The following is a 14,349-nucleotide window of genomic DNA, read 5'->3' as shown; positions in this document are numbered from 1 at the left end:
GTCAATTTGTGGTATTTTGTCATGGTAGCTCCAGGAAACTAATGCAACTGGCTTCACAGAATAATAGTTTGGCTCAGTTGAATTATATTTCTCAAAATAGTCTTTCCTTTGTATTTAAAATTGGTGGGCCACAGAAGATACAGTTGTACAGGCCTTGTGAGATGAAAGTGGAGCAGCAGCCATTTGTTCTTTAAAACTCAGAAGGTCAGGGCAGACAATTTTGCAGTGCACACACTTTGCCATTTGTCTGCTGAGTCACCTCCTTGTTTAGCCAGGCATAAATGAGGCTTGTATATACTACACATTTCCTGGATTCTACTTCAACTGCTTTAACTTTTGGATGGATTGTTTGTTTAGCTCTGGGACAAAGGATGCCAAGTGGTCCTGGAAGACAGTTATTTTATCAACATTGAGAGCACTGAGAGATGACATAAGTTCCAGTCTGTCCTATGAGTCACAGCTCATGTTTGTAGTTAGCTCTGGCATGTTCTTGCTGTAGAGAAGCAGCCCCACCACAGAACTCGGTTCAATTCTTTCCACATAGACCATGCAGGCAACGCTTTAGCTGACCTCAGACTTGGCAAAACACTCTGTGTTAGTCCTGGAACAGGAGGACATGGGAAGCTTGTGAGGAACAGCTATAAGGTCATCTCCCATCCATTCCTTCCCTACCAGGAAGTTGCTAGCTCTTTTGCCATTCAGGTACTGATGAAGTGTAAGACTTTCTGCCTCACCAACCTGAAATGCACCTGCAAAACATAAATCTAAAAAGTATTTGTTTTTTTAATGGCATAATCTGTCAACTTTGTCTGTCCTCAAGTTTTTGTTCATTTTTTCCCCTCTAATTTCCTGTCCTGTGAACCATTTGTTTAAGGTCAAATTCATATTGAAATATGTATGTATATATTAATGTGCATTTATATATAATATATGAGCTTTCCTGGTGGCTCAGGCAGTAAAAAATCTGCCTGCAATGCAGGAGACCTGGGTTTGATCTCTGGGTAGGGAAGATCCCTTAGAGTAGGAAATGACAACCCACTACAGTATTCTTACTGGGAGAATTCATGGACAGAGGTAGAGTCAGACATGACTGAGTGACTTTCATATATATATATGTGTGTGTGTGTGTGTGTGAAGGGGAAAGGAATTTTCCAATTTGGGGGAAATTACTGGACATTGGCACTGAATCAACACTAACCACTGAAGACCCATATCACCATTGTTGGTCCACCACTCAGATTAGAGATTTATGGAGATTAGATAATCAACAGAATTTTGGCTTGAATTGTTTTCACAGTGAGACCAATGGATCCTCAAGTCCACCCTGTGGTTATTTTCTGAGTTTTGGAATGCAAAATTGGAATAAACTTCCTCAGCAGCTGGCATTGTTAAAGGTTTCCTGAATCATAGAGTGGAGCTCTTATTGTAGGAAAAACATGTGAGAGCCACTCAAACTATTACTACGTACAAAAATGATGAGCTAAAAGCAATACTACAGACCTTGGGAAACTGCAGAGATTACTGCCATGAACACTTACCTTGAAAGATGATGCATGGTCTTTCCTACCAACTCCATTCATTTCTCTTATTTGGCCCGTGAAGGTGACAGCTAATCTTTGAGAATGAGAATGGATTACTGTATATATAGTCAGTGGAGTCTAACTGCAGCTACTCTTCTAGATGCACTTTAATTGCCAGAGCAAATCTACACATTTCTTGGCAACTGGTGTGCAAGAATGAAGCCAACAATTGTTTTTTTGCTATATGTATTAGTAAAGATTATCCGAAGCAGTTTCATTTCAGATGACAGGTCTATCCTTAGGTTCTCTTCTCCTACTTTAGGATTGCATCAACTCTCTGGCTCAATGTCATATTCTGAATCACAGAATTAGTGATTAACTTAATTAGCTTTCTTTTAACTACCCCAAGAACAAAAGGGACTTCCCAGGTGGTGCTAGTGGCAAAGAACCCACTTGTCAATGCAGGTAGATCTAAGAGATGTGGGTTCAATCCCTGGGTTAGGAAGATCCCCTGGAGGAGGGCATGGAAACCCACTCTATTATTCTTGCCTAGAGAATCCCATGGATGAGGAGTCTGGTGGGTCACAAAGAGTGGTACATGACTGAAGCAACTTACCAGGCACACACACGAGAACAAAAGAATCTGAAGCAGATCTAAGCTTTTATGTAAGCTGATCTGCCAGCTGGGCCCTGTGAGTTAGCAGCTATGATGTTGCTTGGAATATTAGTTGTAAATAGGGATCATTTATGGAGCCTTTAATGGCCTTTAGATGAGACACAGAGCAGATCCTTAGGATTTTTTGAGCAAATCTATATTATCTTCTGTAGATCACTGCTCTTTTAGAGAGAGCTTTTGGAATTGGTACCAGGCCTCAGCATACACTGGATGCTTTACCATTGGCTATCAAGAGAACATGTGATCCAAGCTTCCCATCATGACTCCTTAATCCATAGAGTTGGGCATGCACAGCAGCATCACACAAGATGAAAGCATCCTGGTGTCACAGAAAAAATTCAAGAATGAGTGGCCCATGTGTCCATTGTCTATTCTTCTTCTACACTAATTTCTTCTCCTCAATCCACACGTACGTATTGATGTTGGAGGAGGTCATTGAGAAGTTACTACCCTATAGCCAGATCTGGGCAATGGAAAGCTCTTGTCCTCTCCCTTGTCTTGGAATGTGCATTCTGCTTGCATTTCCTGAGCTAGAAGCTGTCCCATGGACGCGTTCTTGAGAGATCAGTGTGTTATTGAGACCATCTAGATGGTATATGTGACTGAATCCAGTTAAAGCCTCTATATAAACTTTTGAAGATTCTGGAGGGTGGGTGTGGAGATCTACACATGTTGAAACCACCTAAGACAAGATACATATGTAACTTGCCTTTCTCAGTAAACCTGCCACCTACCAATATGGTGAGGCTTGCCTCTTTCTTTGTTTTCTCTTTGTCTCCTGTAGATGGGGACCGGTTTGTGAACCAACAGTTGAAAAGTAATTGAGAATTAAAACTCAGCCTTATATTCTGATGTGTGCTAAGTCACTTCAGCCAAGTCTGACTCTTTGGGAACCCATGGACTGTAGCCTGTCAGTCTCTACTGTCCATGGCATTCTCCAGGCAAGGATACTGGAGTGGGTTGCTGTGCCATCCTCTTCTCTACCAAGGGATTGAATCCACATCTCTTACATCTCTGTATTGGCAGGCAGGTCTTTTGTTTTACCACAAGCACCACCTGGGAAGCCCTGTTTCCTGATGGTTCTATGCATGGTTCCTGATGGTTCCCCAAAAGTGGACAACGGAAGCATTGCTGCACCAATCCAGGATGGTTCTAAAAGACAATGCTGATGGCAAATATTCCCAGTGGGCAGAGCCTCAAGCAGCACAACTTGCTATTCATTTTGCTTGGAAGGAGAGATGACCAGAGATGTGGCTCTTTCAAGCTCATGGACTGTGGCTCTGCAAATACAACTATCTGATGAAGTATTCTGAAACTACAAAGTTTACTTTAGTTATTGATATTTAATAGTATCATTAAACATATTATTTCTTCATGTTTATTATTTAATAATTTTCTATATATTTTCAGTTGTGATTAACATTCCATCCTTAATTTAGGAAGTTTACAGGGAGCTTTAAAAAATTAGTAGAAAATCTTTTTTCATAGCCAGATTTGGAGTAAAGAACAGCAACAAAACAACAACAAAAAGAACTACAAGAAACACCTTCAGTTAAGTTGAGTTCAGTTGCTCAGTCATGTCCGACTCTTTGCGACCCCATGAATCACCACCCCAGGCCTCCCTGTCTTTCACCAACTCCTGGAGTTTACTCAAACTCATATCCATCAAGTCAGTGATGCCATGCAGCCATCTCATTCTCTGTCGACCCCTTCTCCTCCAGCCTCAATCCCTCCCAGCATCAGAGTCTTTTCCAATGAGTCAACTCTTCACATGAGGTGGCCAAAGTATTGGAGTTTCAGCTTTAGCATCAGTCCTTCCAAAGAACACCCAGGACTGATCTCCTTTAGGATGGACTGGTTGGATCTCCTTGCAGTCCAAGGGAGTCTCAAGGTCTTCTCCAACACCACAGATCAAAAGCATCAATTCTTCAGTGCTCAGCCTTCTTCACAGTCCAACTCTCACATCCATACATGACCACAGGAAAAACCATAGCCTTGACTAGACGGACATTTGTTGGCAAAGTAAGGTCTCTGCTTTTTAATATGCTATCTGGGTTTGGTCATGACTTTCCTTCCAAGGAGTAAGCATCTTTTAATTTCATGGCTGCAATCACCATCTGCAGTGATTTTGGAGCCCCCAAAAATAAAGTCTGACACTGTTTCCACTGTTTCCCCATCTATTTCCTATGAAGTGATGGGCCCAGATGCCATGATCTTAGTTTTCTGAATGTTGAGCTTTAAGCCAATTTTTCACTCTCCTCTTTCACTTTCATCAAGAGGCTTTTTAGTTCCTCTTCACTTTCTGCCATGAGGGTGGTGTCATCTGCATATCTGAGGTTATTGATATTTCTCCCAGCAATCTTGATTCCAGTTTGTGATTCTTCCAGCTCCACGTTTCTCATGATGTACTCTGCATATAAGTTAAATCAGCAGGGTGACAATATTCACCCTTGATGTACTCCTTTTCCTATTTGAAACCAGTCTGTTGTTCCATGTCCAGTTCTAACTGTTGCTTCCTGACCTGCATACAGGTTTCTCAAGAGGCAGGTCAGGTGATCTGGTATTCCCATCTATTTCAGAATTTCCCACAGTTTATTGTGATCCATACAGTCAAAGGTTTTGGCAAAGTCAATAAAGCAGAAATAGATATTTTTCTGGAAGTCTCTTACTTTTTCCATTATCCAGAGGATGTTGGCAATTTGATCTCTGGTTCCTCTGCCTTTTCTAAAACCAGCTTGAACATCTGGAAGTTTACGGTTCACGTATTGCTGAAACCTGTCTTGGAGAATTTTGAGCATTACTTTACTAGCGTGTGAGATGACTTCAATTGTGTGGCAGTTTGAGCATTCTTTGGTATTGCCTTTCTTTGGGATTGGAATAAAACCTGATGTTTTCCAGTCCTGAGGCCATTGCTCAGTTTTCCAAATTTGCTGGCATATTGAGTGCAGCACGTTCATAGCATCACCTTTCAGGATTTGAAATAGCTCAACTGGAATTCCATCACCTCCACTAGCTTTGTTTGTAGTGATGCTTTCTAAGGCCCACTAGACTTCACTTCCAGGATGTCTGGCTCTAGGTGAGTAATCACACCATCATGATTATCTGGGTTGTGTAGATCTTTTTTGTACAGTTCTTCTGTGTATTCTTGCCACCTCTTCTTAATATCTTCTGCTTCTGTTAGGTCCATATCACTTTTGTCCTTTATCGAGCCTCTCTTTGCATGAAATGTTCCTTTGGTATCTCTAATTTTCTTGAAGAGATCTCTGGTCTTTCCCATTTTATTGTTTTCCTCTATGTCTTTGCATTCATCACTGAGGAAGTCTTTCTTATCTCTCTTTGCTATCCCATGGAACTCTGTATTCAGATGCTTATATCTTTCCTTTTCTCCTTTGCTTTTCACTTCTCTTCTTTTTACAGCTATTTGTAAGGCCTCCTCAGAGAGCCATCTTAGGGATGGAGCCAAAGCAAAAACAATACCCAGTTGTTGATATGACGGGTGGTAGAAACAAGGTCTGATGCTGTAAAGAGCAATATTTCATAGGAACCTCGAATGTTAGGTCCATGAATCAAGGCAAATTGGAAGTGGTCAAACAGGAGATAGCAAGAGTGAATGTCAATATTCTAGGAATCAGTGAACTAAAATGGACTGGAATGAGTGAATATAACTCAGATGACCATTATATCTACTACTGTGGGCAGGAATCCCTTAGAAGAAATGGAGTAACCATCACAGTCAACAAAAGAATCTGAAATATAGTACTTGGATGCAATCTCAAAATCGACAGAATGATCTCTGTTCATTTCCAAGGCAAACCTTTCAATATTATGGTAATCCAAGCCTATGCCCCAACCAGTAATGCTGAAGAAGCTGAAGTTGAATGGTTCTATGAATACACCCAAGACCTTTTAGAACTAACATCCAAAAAAGATGTCCTTTTCATTATAGGGGACTGGAATGCAAAAGTAGGAAGTCAAGAAACACCTGGAGTAACAGGTAAATTTGGCCTTGGAGTATGGAATGATGCAGGGCAAAGGCTAAGAGAATTTTGCCAAGAGAACGCACTGGTCATAGCAAATAGCCTCTTCCAACAACACAAGAGAAGACTCTACACATGGCCATCACCAGATGGTCAACACCAAAATCAGATTGATTATATTCTTTGCAGCCATAGATGAATAAGCTCTATACAGTCAGCAAAAACAAGACTGGGAGCTGACTGTGGCTCAGATCATGAACTCCCTATTGCCAAACCCAGACTTAAATAGAAGAGAGTAGGGAAAACCACTAGACCATTCAGATATGACCTAAATCAAATCCCTTATGATTATACAGTGGAAGTGAGAAATAGGATTAAGGGACTAGATCTGATAGACAGAGTGCCTAATGAACTATGGACGGAGGTTCCTGACATTCTACAGGAGACAGGGATCAAGAATCCCCAAGAGAAAAGAAACATCTTAGGTTTGAATAAATGAACTGAAAATAATAAGAATAAGAACAAGGATAATGACAACATAACCCAGTTTGACTGAAAATCTCAGCCCATTAGTGTATAATGGTACATAGATTTTTGTTGTCTGGTTGCCTTTGACTGCTCTATTGAATCTCCCATCTGTACTAACTTACAGAGACTCTTCATACTTAAGATGGTTCTCATAACTTTTCTCTCCTTTTTGGCTTTGAAAATTTAGTTTAGTCAATTTTTTAAACCTTAATCTCTTATCAAATCCTAGGTTTTTTTTTTTTCCTCCTCCCTCATAGGCAAGTCTAATGTGTCAAAACAAATGTTTTTCTCTGTTAATCCCTTCTTTTTGCCCAGTTCATCTTCTCTGAAATTGTATGTTTTTAAAGACCTTCACCCTGGCATGTGGCCTGCAATTAAAAGTGGGAAAAAATGAAAAAATAAGGAAAGACTAGCCTCTAAACATAATCCAGTCTTCCATCTGTAGAATGCTTATGAACAGTTTACTTTCCCCTAGCCACTAGCTGCCTGTCTGCCTATCCATCTACTTATCATCTAAGTGTGCATAGAAAAGTCAGATTATAAATAAGATGATTCAAAATTTTTATAATACTTATGCAATTATACTCAGAACACCTCTTTTTGACCCTCCGTAAGATCATAATACATTTTTATTTTCATCACTTTGTAAATACCAGTGTGCTATGACTGTTTTAAAAACAGTGACAATTAATTCTGTCATATTACACCACTGTAGCTTTTGCACTGTGGATAAAGTAATATTTGTTAGTAAGGCTGCTGCTACTGCTAAGTCACTTCAATCATGTCCGACTCTGTGTGACCGCATAGACATTAGCCCACCAGGCTCACCTGTCCCTGGGATTCTCCAGGCAAGAACACTGGAGTGAGTTGCCATTTCCTTCTCCAATGCATGAAAGTGAAAAAGTGAAAGTGAAGTCGTTCAGTCGTGTCCGACTCTTAGCCACCCCATGGACTGCAGCCCACCAGGCTCCTCCATCCATGGGATTTTCCAGGCAAGAGTACTGGAGTGGGGTGCTATTGCCTTCTCCGAGTAAGGCTGCAGTAGACCTTAAAGATGGTTTCAATAAGAGAAATGATGTGAGACACCCAAACTCATCATGAGCTGCAACTAGAATTATCCTCTCTTGTTTTCTTCATGAGTTTATACAGATGGATAACAAACACATGAAAAGATGCTCAACATCACTCATTTCAGGGAGATGCAGATCAAAAGCATAATTAGGTACTGTCTCAGCCAGTCAGAATGGCCGCTATCAAAAAGTCTACAAACAATAAATGCTGGAGAGGGTATGGAGAAAAAGGAACACTCTTACACTATTGGTGGGAATGCAAACTAGTACAGCTACTATGGAGAACAGTGTGGAGATGCCTTTAAAAACTGGAAATAGAACTGCCATACAACCCAGCAATCCCACTGCTGGGCATACACACCAAGGAAACCAGAATTGAAACAAACACATGCACCCCAATGTTCATCACAGCACTGTTTACAATAGCCAGGACATGGAAGCAGCCTGGATGTCCATCGGCAGATGAATGGATAAGAAAGCTGTGGTACATATACACAATGGAGTATTACTCAGCCATTAAAAAGAATACATTTGGATCAGTTCTAATGAGGTGGATGAAACCAGAGCCTCTTATACAGATTGAAGTCAGAAAGAAAAACACCAATACAGTATATTAACACATATATATAGAATTTAGAAAGATGGTAATGATGACTCTATATGTGAGACAGCAAAAGAGACACAGATGTAAAGAACAATCTTTTGAATTTTTTGAGATAAGGCAAGTTTGGGATGATTCAAGAGGATAGTGTTGAAACATGTATATTATTATATGTGGAATGGATCACTGGTCCAGGTTTGATGCATGAGACAGGGTGCTCAGGGCTGGTGCACTGGGATGACCCTGAGGGATGGGATGGGGACAAAAGTGGGAGAGGGGTTCTGGATGGAGAACACATGCACCCGTGGCTAATTCATATTGATGTGGCAAAAACCACTACAATATTGTAAAGTAATTAGCCTTCAATTAAAATAAATAAACTAATTAAAATATGAATTAACTAGTGGTGGGAAAGTATTAGCTTTACTATTCACATTTATAAACACATGGATATAGAGCTTGGCTGTTTTATATGGGATAAGTAAGAAAGGTAATAGGCTTCCCTGGTGATTCAGATGGTAAAGAATCTTCCTGCATTGTGGGAGACCTGAGTTCAATTCCTGGATTGGGAAGATCATAGCCTGCACTCACAATTTTAAAACCCTACATTTAGAATGAGAAGGAACTATTGTGGCAAGCTGCAGCACAATAAAATGAGGAGGAGGTGCACAACTAAGTTTATGGTGGGAAGATCCTACCAATTAACTGTTTCCTATGACTGTGTGTAGGTGGAGTGAGTCAATCAGAAAGCAGCTTGCTTTCAGGCCTTTTCACTTTTCTAGAATACTGATGAATATTTTCTAAAAGTAGCAGATGTTGATAACCCATAGTCCCTGGAAGAATTAATGTGAGCTAGATAGACAGTCCTCCCCAACCACCACCATCATTACCATTTGAGTTTACTAATCTGTTGGAAATAAAGCCTTAGATAAAAAACAGACAAACAAACAAACAAAAAACATGCTCAACATGCAAGTAGGGTTCCGATATCATAGACTACTGCTTTTTTCTTAGTTACAAGCAAGGAATAATTTCAATGAAAATTTTCAGTTGATTCTGTCAAAGTCATTAATATTTATATTCCAAGAGAAATTACACTGCAGCAGGAAGATGCTCAGAGATTTAGAGTTGTATGAATGGTTTTAAACATTCCTGCAGAGTACAACAACATAGCTGGACAGAGAACCATCTTGCCCCCTGATAGGCACAACTATAGCATATATTATTACATGCCACATTAAGGATGAAATAGCAAGCTTGAAAATGGGTTGGGAAAGAAGAATTCCCTCTTATATATTGCTATCATTGATACATAATAAATACCCACCATCCACAGTTCCCTTATCTGAATGTACCACTGTTTATTTATGCATTTACCTACTGAAAGATATCTTAGTTGCTTCCATCTTTTGGCAGTTATGAATAAAGCTGCTATAAACATATATGTACACGTATTTGTGTGAATGTAAGTTTTCAGCTCCTTTGGGTGAATACCAAGGAAAGCAACTACTGGATCAAATGGTAAGATAATGTTTAATTTTGTAAGAAATGGCCAAAGTGTCTTCCAAAGTTTGTATGCCATTTTACATTCTTTTTTTTTTTTTTTCCATTTTACATTCTTATCAACAATTAATGAGCTTCTGTTGCTTTATATCTTCATTAGCGTTTGGTATTTTCACTGCTCTGGATTTTGGTCATTCTAAGAGGTGTGTAGTGATATTTAATTGTTGTTTTAATTTAATTTTCTTAATGACATATGATGTGAGCATCTTTTCAGATGCTTATTTGCTATCTGTATTTCTTTAGTGTGGCATCTGTTATTAGGAGCATTTTAAAATCATGTAGTTAATTTTCTTATGGTTGAGTGAGTTATTTGTATATTTTGGAAAATAGTCTTTTATCAGATGTGTCTTTTGCAAATGTTTGCTCCCACATTATGGACCATCTTCCACTGTATAATTGTAAGGGATTTGGTTTAGGTCATACCTGTATGGTCTAGTGGTTTCCCCTACTCTCTTCAGTTTAAGTCTGAATTTGGCAATAAGGAGTTCATGATCTGAGCCACTGTCAGATCTTGGTATTGTTTTTGCTGACTGTATAGAGCTTCTCCACCTTCGGCTGCAAAGAATATAATCAATCTGTTTTCAGTGTTGGCCATCTGGTGATGTCCATGTGTAGAGTCTTCACTTGTGTTGTTGGAAGAGGGTGTTTGCTATGACCAGTGCATTCTCTTAGCAAAACTCTATTAGCCTTTGCCCTGTTTCATTATGTACTCCAAGGCCAAATTTGCCTATTACTCCAGGTGTTTCTTGACTTCCTATTTTTGCATTCCAGTCCCCTGTAAAGAAAAGAACATCTTTTGGGGGGCAGGGTGGGGGGTTGTTAGTTCTAGAAGGTCTTGTAGGTCTTCACAGAACCGTTCAACTTCAGCTTCTTTAGCATTACTGGTTGGGGGATAGACCTGGATTACAGTGATGTTGAATGGTTTGTCTTGGAAACAAACAGAGATTATTCTGTCATTGTTGAGATTGCATCCAAGTACTGCATTTTGGACTCTTTTGTTGACTATGATGGCTACTCCATTTCTTCTAAGGGATTCTTGCTCACATTAGTAGATATAATGGTCATCTGAGTTAAATTCACCCATTCCAGTCCATTTTAGTTTGCTGATTCCTAAAATGTCGACATTCACTCTTGCTATCTCCTGTTTGACCACTTCCAATTTGCCTTGATTCATGGACCTAATATTCCAGGTTCCTACACAATATTGCTCTTTACAGCATTGGACTTTACTTCCATCACCAGTCACATCCACAACTGGGTGTTGTTTTTGCTTTGGCTCCCTCTCTTCATTCTTTCTGGAGTTATCTTTCCACTGATCTCCAGTAACATTTTGGGCATCTACTGACCTGGGGAGTTCACCTTTCAGTGTCCTATCTTTTTGTATTTTTATATTGTTCATGGGATTCTCAAGGCAAGAATACTGAAGTGGTTTGTGATTCCCCTTTCCAGTGGACCACGTTTTGTCAGAACTCTCCACTATGACCACTTCATCTTGGGTGGCCCTACACGGCATGGCTCATAGTTTCATTGAGTTAGACAAGGCTGTGGTCCATGTGATCAGATTGGTTAGTTTTCTGTGATTGTGATTTTCAGCCTGTCTGCCCTCTGAAGGAGAAGGATAAGAGAATTATGGAAGCTTCCTGGTGGGAGAGACTGACTGAGGGGAAACTGGGCCTAACTCTGATAGGGCCATGTGCAGTAAACCTTTAATCCAATTTTATGTTGATGGGTGGAGCTGTGTTCCCTCACTGCTATTTACCTGGGGACATACTATGATGGAGGTAAGGAAAATAATGGTGCTCTCCTTCAAAAGATCCCATGCATGTACAGCTACACTCACTGCCTCCAACCATACAGCAGACCACCACTGACCCATGCCTCCACTGGAGACCTCTAGACACTCACAAGCAAGTCTGGGTCAGTCTCTTATGGGGTCACTGCTCCTTTCTTCTGGGTCTTGGTGCACACAAGGTTCTGTTTGTGCCCTCCAACAGTCTCTTTCCCAGTCCTGTGTATGGTCTGGCAGCTCTATGGTGGAATTAAGGTGACCTCCTCCAAGACGATTTATTATACCCAAGTCTGCTGCACCCAGAGCCCCTGTCACTGTAGCAGTCCACTTCTGACCCATACCTCTACAGGAGATGCTCAAACACAGTTCTGTCTCAGTCTCTGTAGAGTCCCTGGGTCCTGGTAGCATGAGGATTGTTTGAGCCCTCTGAGCATCTCTGGCAGGCATGAGGTTTGATTCTAAACATGAATTCACCCCTCTTACCATCTTGCTGGGGCTTCTCCTTTGCCCTTGTTTATGGGTCATCTCCTCACAGCCATTCCAGTGCCCACTGTCTTACTGAGGTTTCTCTGACCTTGGGTATGGGGTTTCTCTTCACAGCTGCTCCAGTGCCACGCAGCTGCCACTAGCTCCAGGACCCCCAACCTGACCATTCAGGTATGACCTAAATCCAATCCTTTGGGATTATACAGTGGAAGTGAGAAACAGATTTAAGGGACTTGATTTGACAGAGTGCCTGATGAACTATGGATGGAGGTTTGTGACATTGTACAGGAGGCAGGGATCAAGACCATCCCCAGGAAAAAGAAATGCAAAAAAGAAAAATGGCTATCTGAGGAGGCCTTACAGATAACTGTGAAAAGAAGAGAAGAAAAAAGCAAAGGAGAAAATGAAAGATATATCCATTTGAATGCAGATTTCCAAAGAATAGCAAGGAGAGATAAGAGAGCCTTCCTCAGTGATCAGTGCAAAGAAATAGAGGAAAACAATAGAATGGGAAAGACTAGAGATCTCTTCAAGAAAATTAGAGATACCAAGGGAACATTTCATGCAAAGATGGGCTCAATAAAGGATAGAAATGGTATGGGCCCAACAGAAGCAGAAGATATAAAGAAGAGGTGACAAGAATACACAGAAGAACTATACACAAAAAAGATCTTCATGACCCAGATAACCATGACGGTGTGATAACTCACCTAGAGCCAGACATCCTGGAATTCGAAGTCAAGTGAGCCTTAGAAAGCATCACTATGAACAAAGCTAGTGGAGGTGATGGAATTCCAGTTGAGCTATTTCAAATCCTAAAATGCCAACAAAATTGAGAAACTCAGCAATGGCCACAGGACTGGAAAAGTCAGTGTTCATCCCAATCCCAAAGAAAGACAATGCCAAAGAATGCTCAAACTACCGCACAACTGCATTCATCTCACACACTAGTAAAGTAATGCTCAAAATTCTCCAAGCCAGGCTTCAGCAATACATGAACCATGAACTTCCAGATGTTCAAGCTGGTTTTAGAAAAGGCAGAGGAACCAGAGATCAAATTGCCAACATCTGTTGGATCATCATCCTATAGGTTTATAGTAAATCTTGAAATTGGGTAGTGTCTGTCCTCTAAATTTATTCTTCTTCAGTATAGTATGGACTATTCAGGGCCTTTTCTTTTTTCTATATAACTTTAGAATCAATTTATCAGTATTCACAGTATAACTTGCTGGGATTTTATTTGGGACTGCATTGAATCCATGAATTAAATTCTAAAGAATTGAAATATCAGCATATTGATGATATTGTCTTGTTTTATCTAGGAATGTGGATTATCTCTTCATCTGTTTATTTCTTCTTTGCTTATGTTTTTCAGATTTTGCAATTTTCCTCAAAAAGTTATTCTGCATATTTTACTGTATTTATACTTAAGTATTTTACTTTTGGGGGTGTTAATGTAAATGGTATTGCATTTTTTATTTCAAACCCTACTTGTTCATTGCTGATGTATAGAAAAGCAGTTGACTTTTAGATATTAACTATATATTCGGCAACTTCACCATATTGCTTTTCATTACAGCAATTTTTTTTTTTTTTGGTGTTTTTTATTCAGATTTTCTTCATAGACGATTACATCATCTATGAACAAAGACTTTTATTTTTAATTTCTTTACAATCTTTTATCTTTTATTTCCATTACTTGTCTGATAGCTCGGTTGGTAAAGAATCTGCCTGCAAGGCGGGAGACGTGGGTTCAACCCCTGGGTTGGAAAGATCCCCTGAAAAAGGGAAAGGCTACCCACTCCAGTATTCTGGCCTGGAGACTTCCATGCACAGTCCATGGGGTCACAAAGAGTCAGACACGACTGAGCAACTTTCACTTTCCATTACTTGTCTTATAGCATTAGCTCAAGAATCCACTACAGAGTTGAAAATGAGTGATAAAAAGGGCCATCTTTGTCTAGTATCTGAGTGTGAAAGCTTTGATTTTCTCATCATTAAGTGTGGAATTAGGTGTGGATTTCTTACAGGTATCTTTATCAAATTGAGGAAGTCCCCTTCTATTCCTAGTCTACTGAAAGTTCGTTAATCTTGAATAGATTTTGGATTTTTCCAAATGCTTATTCTGAACATGAGACT

This window comes from Bos grunniens, chromosome 6 (genome assembly GCF_055505025.1).
Source record: "Bos grunniens cultivar Pamir isolate PY7600 chromosome 6, Bosgru_T2T1.0, whole genome shotgun sequence".
NCBI lineage: Eukaryota > Metazoa > Chordata > Mammalia > Artiodactyla > Bovidae > Bos > Bos grunniens.
This window is presented reverse-complemented; position numbering follows the sequence as displayed.